The sequence below is a fragment of the Meleagris gallopavo genome, chromosome 4, assembly GCF_000146605.3.
Source record: "Meleagris gallopavo isolate NT-WF06-2002-E0010 breed Aviagen turkey brand Nicholas breeding stock chromosome 4, Turkey_5.1, whole genome shotgun sequence".
Classification (NCBI taxonomy): domain Eukaryota; kingdom Metazoa; phylum Chordata; class Aves; order Galliformes; family Phasianidae; genus Meleagris; species Meleagris gallopavo.
The window spans coordinates 8,310,819-8,317,207 of NC_015014.2; the positions used below are offsets into that span (position 1 = coordinate 8,310,819).

At 38.7% G+C, this 6,389-nt stretch overlaps 1 long non-coding RNA gene across 2 annotated transcripts in view; it reads right to left on the bottom strand.

Moving 5' to 3' along the window:
• Positions 1-5,929, bottom strand: part of LOC116216534 — a 21,307-nt gene extending 15,378 nt beyond the window's left edge. For both annotated transcript variants that reach the window (XR_004159462.1, XR_004159461.1), the window contains exon 1: positions 5,785-5,929. This is a non-coding gene — a long non-coding RNA (uncharacterized LOC116216534). The remainder of the gene's footprint in view (positions 1-5,784) is intronic.
• Positions 5,930-6,389: the final 460 nt, after the last annotated feature.

The following is a 6,389-nucleotide window of genomic DNA, read 5'->3' on the forward strand; positions in this document are numbered from 1 at the left end:
AAAAAAAAAAAAAAAATGCAGGCAACAAACAGTATAGTAAAAACATGGTATAGCACTTCAGAAAAATATTGTGCAAATTATGGACAGTATTTTAAGTTGTTTTTACTTGAATTTAATTCACAGTGGTCAGTTACAAGTAGAATGGTCTTTCTATGCTTCAACAGCTGCTCTACAGCCATGGGCAGGTGTTGTGAGAAACCTGTATTTCCAAAACCTAGAAGCATTTCCTGTGTCTTGCACTGATTTAAATTGTGAGCCAATTTAGCCAAGCTGATGTAAAACCCAGTATGATTGCTTGAATCAGATTTATGCAGATAGGAAAAGATGCATCCGTTTCCTCAGCAACAGTTTCAGTCCAGAAGCTGTGGAGGAAAAGCACATTAGGTTGTATCCAGCCTTCAGAAATAAAAATTACAGTTTTGAGACTGAAGCTGGCAAAAAAAGTATATATGCACATGTTGTTCCTAGGTGACTCTAAATCACAACTTTTAACACAGATAAAGTAAAGTTAGCTGCCATAATAATGTTAAAACATCAACAACCAAAACAAGCAAACAAACAACAAAGGAAGGAATATAGCAGTATCTTAGACACAGCCTAAAATATTTACCTCACATCATTACAGTTATACAAAATCTTATGTCTATTTCTACCAGTGCCTCTGTGGTCAATGTGTATATCAAGTGCACATTTGTTTGCATTTAGCGAGATGCTGTTTACTTTATGGCTGGTAACATTTCTGGTGATTGCAGGAAAGAAAGCAAAAGCCTGATCTCTACAGCTAAGCTCACAGTCGATCGTTTTACAAAGGTGCACTTTTTGCTACACTTTCCTCTTTTTATTTGTTAGGTTTGGGAGTATCCCTCTCTGTCCCGCTGCATGATAAAAGCTTTGCTCTAGTTCCCATCTGCCGTCTTTGAGAGATCAATTGTAGAATATTCATCAGTGGAAACGTGAGGCTTTTGCCACAGTTTCTCTAAAATCCATCTCTTCAGTCATATGCAAGCTGAAATGGATCAGTTTTCACCAGCCTTGGCATTAAGCCTCTGTGCTCTCCCATGAGCTCTGTTCAATAATTTAAGAGGAGTGGGAGTGGGAAACAAATTATGTGACTATTAATTCCAGTTTTCTTGTTCAGATGCCAGTACATCAAAAATAGATCTCACCAGGCCTGAGCACTTTGTCATGTTATCTGGAGTAATACTGGTTTGTGAATTATGTCTGCTCAGTTTAGTGTCTCTGTTTGGTCACATTAATCTCTTTGACCACTGCCTTAATCACTGATCTCTTCCATCTCATTTTTCATCTTACAGAAAGAAGCTGTCTGACTTTTTGTCTAGTGCCTGGCACAGTGACTGCTCTGTTGGCCCCGCAGTAGCTAGAGGAACGCAGAGGTCTCCTGGGCGGCAGCAGGACTAGCCACAATGGGCACCATCTCATCAAATTCAAGTATCTCATCCATTCCTTACCATGCAAATACCACAGTAACCCTTGGTGGTGTCAGGCTGCTCCATTTGACATACCTCAGAAGGCTAACAACTCACTGCCCAGGAAGGTAGCAACACATCCAGGCTGCATAAAGATCAAATAATTGTCAACCCACTGACAGAAAATAATTACTAGAGAATTCTTTACTTATATGTGTGAGTTACATCAGCCACAAGATGCTTCTCTGTTTTTTCACGATGACAAAAAAGCCAGCAAAGCGCACTGCATTTACTCTTTTTATATAATCTTGATAAGTACATGTTGCAGATACAATTTTGAAACCTATGCTTAGATATACCTATACTTCCATATATAACTTTATCATAAACTAGTAAGTACTAATATTTAAAAATTATACTTTAATTGCATTTTAGATAGATTTTTTTTTAACTATTAAATGTGTGCAATTAATACAAACAAAAATATATTTCTACTATGGGAGCCTATAAAAGCTATGGACTGGAGGCAAATCTATCTCCTTCTGATCCAAAAGCCAATAATAAATACAAGCGCCTAGACATTGTAGTGTGATATCAACTCCCTAGATATATTAGAAACTAGCTAGCATACAATGCAAGAAATATTAGGTTGTTTACAATATCTAGTTACCTATAGGTCTTTAGAATGACATTTCATCAAAGAAAATTTGTACTTTTTGTCTTTTTCTCAGAAAAAATCTCAGATCATTGGGTTTTATTTCTGCCATTAAGGAACATGGGGATGTAGTTTCTCATGAAAAGGCTTGTAGTATTGGGGTAAAATAAGGACTAACATTTCACTAAAGACAGAAAGAAAGTCTAGCCATTCCCTTCCCTCATGTCCCACTTTGTCAGCCCTTTCCATCATTTCTCCTTTATAGTTGTCTGATTTTTTAGCTTCTATCCTAAAAACAAGTGTGTTCTTTTTTTTTCCTCAGAAACTAACCAAATGGGTAAAGTAAATTCCCTTGAGAAAGCAGTCCCAATTCATTAATATATTCCTATGGCTATGGATTCCCTTGAGTTTCTGAAAAAAGCAGAAGATGATAAACCTAAAATTTCTAGGGAAACTTAGTAAGAACAGAAACATGCAGTTAGAAAACAGTCTCCCAAAGACATGTCACAATTTTGAGAAGTATGTCAAGACCTGATTTTGCCTTATATAGAAATGATATGATGTCTTAAAAACAGAAAAATATGTATGAGTTGTAGAAGAATGACTTTCCAGGACAAAGAATGATGAATTATGTGCATTCATAGTGCCAGTACTATTCCCAATTAAGTCAGCTACCTCTGAAGAATCTACCCCATCTTTACAAGAGGGACTGAAGAAGGAGAATCTATTACAGACACTGCTATGTTGCTCAAAATAAAATTAAATTATACAAGCACTAGAATTAGCTTTCTAGTAAGTATATTTTACAACACAGTATGATTTGTCCTGCTGGCTTCTGAAAAAGAGAGTGAAACATCTTGGAAACAGTGCTAATATTTCCAAGAAAATTCATTTTTCTTGGGCATGGCAGCTAGCTTTTGAAAATTATAAGACCAAAGCAATTAGCAAAAGTCGGTTTTCCTCATGTATTGGGCAGGGATGTTCCTTTGGGTACACTAATACACGGGCCTTGCAGAACTCAGTGCTTCACCAGAAAGCAATGCCTGCAATGCATATAAAAAAGAACCTAAGATATGGATGAGGGTCGCCTTCCAGGGAAATAACTATGAAGAGGTGGGATGTGAATTGAAACCAGTATTTTCTTGTCTAAAGGTCAGCTGTGTTAAAAATGGTGAGAAATTTAGAGACAACTAAGTTCAAAGTTATAGCCCTCAAGACAGTGCATAGTCCATCAGGACAGTAAACCTCCAAAGGCCCTAAGACAGCTTTTTTCAGGAGTTTAGTTGCCAGAGTTTCTTTCCTCGAGGTAAGCTCTCAACAAGCTTTCAAATGCTGTTCAAACACTTCTGAACTTCCTGTGAAAAGATAAACCACAGGTCTAGAGACAGAAATAACAAGGGTCAGTTCAAGAGTAGAAGGATATCTTAAGCTTTCTATCTTTGCTTAGCACAGTCAGAGAAAGTATTACCTTTCTGCATAAAAGGTCATAGCAACCACTGCGTTAGTGCCCTGCTATATTGAAACTACATCTGACAGCATGCACATGCCAACAGAAACAGGAATGATATAGTGAGGATTAACTACAGTTTTGAAAGGGCACTATTTGTCACTGCTCGAGTCGTTTGGCTCTGTCAGTGATGTACAAGTGGAGAAAAAATTGCTGCTGAGTCTTGTTGTCAGCGCCTATAACCTCTAAAGCCAGTGACAGAATAAAAAGTGGGACCATTTTAGGAAATTGCATTATAGTCCAGTCTTTGCTCTGGGGAATTCCTTCAGAGAACAGGTGTGTTAGAAACAGGAAACTGTTACTCTACCTGCAAAGAATTCCATTGAAGGAAGGACTTCATCCCAGAGTCCATGCAGCACACTGCAGGCATTCATGCTGTCTGAAGAAGATTTGTCTATGTACAGATGCCTTATCTTCCAGACAGAGCAGTAACTGATGTCCAAAGCAAGACGGACAGATCAAGATTATCTCATTCATACAACATACAGGAACCTAAACTGCATCTAGACATAGGCATAACAAGATTACACTGCAAGTGTCTGCACTCTTGCACTCCTATCTGCTAGCGCAGGTTCTGCCTATGCTAGGCAGGTTCCCCAGACTTGTTGCTGAATTGTAAAGATCAAGCATCCTTCTGCAGAGAAGGCTGTGACAAGTCTAATATAAATGTGGTTCACACTTGACAAAGAAATGCATGTGGTAGACCAAGTGTATATAGTCCTTTTAATTATTATTCTGAAATAAATTCATATAAGCAAAAAGTTGTTACTATCCCCTTGTTGCCCAGAAAAATTAATTAAATAAATTAATTAAATAAACTCACTAATTAAACTCACCGATACCTCTCCATAAGAACAAAGGATTGGTTCGAAGAGACACATAAGAACGTTTCAAGGATGTCTGGGAAGATGCAATGGAAAAATGCATAGGCAAGAGACTATGAGTTCATGAGCATGGTCAAGGATTGATGACAGTCATCTGCACCCTTCATCCTGGCACCTAGGAGGTGCCTAGTATACTTACAACAGTAGTAGGTACAACTTGCATTGTAATACTAGGTTCCTGTGATTAGAATAACAAATGTCACCTACATTTGATACATAGAGAGTTTATTTCAAGAATCATTACTACTTAAACTATGGTCATACATTATTTCAAAAGAAAAAGCCTTTCCCATGGCAGGGATTATAGCAATATGAGCTGAGGATCTAGGCTCATAGTCACACACAAGGTTAGGCAGCATTGCCCACTCGTGGTACACAGTATGCCTAAGACACTCATGGTATCAGCTGAGCTCTCCAATTGGCACTGCAGTTTATGTGGGACAAAGCCACTTCAGTATCTTCTATTTGTACAGCATCTAGTACTGTCATTGGTGTTGAAAGCACATAATACTATTAGTACATAGCATTATACTCCTAACTGAAGTCCTAAATCAAACATGAACACCTCGTAATGTATGAACCACTCGTAATGCCATTACTGGTATTTCAGGAGGTAACAATTTTGAGAACAGCCCATTTTCTCATTTAGTCTCACTGGCTGAATACAGTTGGCTCTATCACATTGGCAAGGTGAATCAGGCAGTGATGTTGATTCACCTTAGCCCAAGTGACTGTGAAATTTGTTACGACAACAATGGTGTCTGCTTAGTTTAGAAGCTGTTGTAGCACTGAAGTCTTTAAGATTTTGAGTGAGTTTATTAATTTGATATGAAATGCATTGAAGAAGCACAGAGCGTTACTTCTTTGTTTCCTCCTTTCAGAATTGCAACTGGGCCAGTTACTCTTAGTACAAAGGTAATTTAGTCAAGATACTTGAGAGCCACTTGGCTCTGTTTCTAAATTCCTCCCTTTGTCCTTGGCAAAGCTCTTTGAAGTGTTAGTCTGCGAGGTGGATGTTGTAATGAGCCTATTTCTAAGAGGATCAAAGTAGCAGAGCTGCCCAAAGCAGCATCAAAGATACACAACAGAGAGCCCCTTAATGAGCAAAAGGGACACAACTGACTTTTCCCCAAAATAACACCCTAAAACAGGATTTAGATTAAATATTTAAAATCAAAAATTATTTTATTTTTTTGCCAGCAGAAAGGAAAAACCTCAAAGCAAAGAGAAAATTTCTCCAGCTGACACTGCCAAAATGTAATGACAGTCATTTGTTCAATGCTTCACCACTATTTAATGAAGTCCACATACCTGTGGCCTCAGCTAAAGGTGGCAGCCCTGGATGGCTGGTGCAGGCAGGATGGCAGCCCCTGCTAAAGCAGATTCCTTTCCCATGGATATGAAAATAGAAAGCAAACATAAGGCAGGAAGCTGCGGGAACACTGCAGAGCAGGCAGCTCGGGGGAGGGATGTGGGGGTAGGGTGGGAGAAAAAAAAAAAGAGTGGGTGGGAGGACTGGACATGTAAATTATGTGCCAGGAAATGAATTCCTTATAATGTTGCTTGCCAGAAGCTAAATTCTAGCAAATGTAAGCTGTCTTTTTTCCCTCTCTTACAATCTTTCCACAGTTCCTCTTAGGGTCAGGGAGGAAGAAGGGGGGACAGGAAGAGGGGCGATTCAATATTTACTTACCTATTGTGTAACTACAGAGCTATATGATCCAGCTTGAACATTAGGAGGCATGCAGCTCCCTAACAGTGACAAACGGGATAATATCCTGCTTCTCATTACACACGGCTTTTCAACTTTATTTATGTGGGTACAGGCATCTTCAATATGATCTAGAGCTGAAATACCAGAAGAAATGTGTTTCTGTTCAGAGGCTGGATGTGCATCTTGCACTGTGTTCCATAAT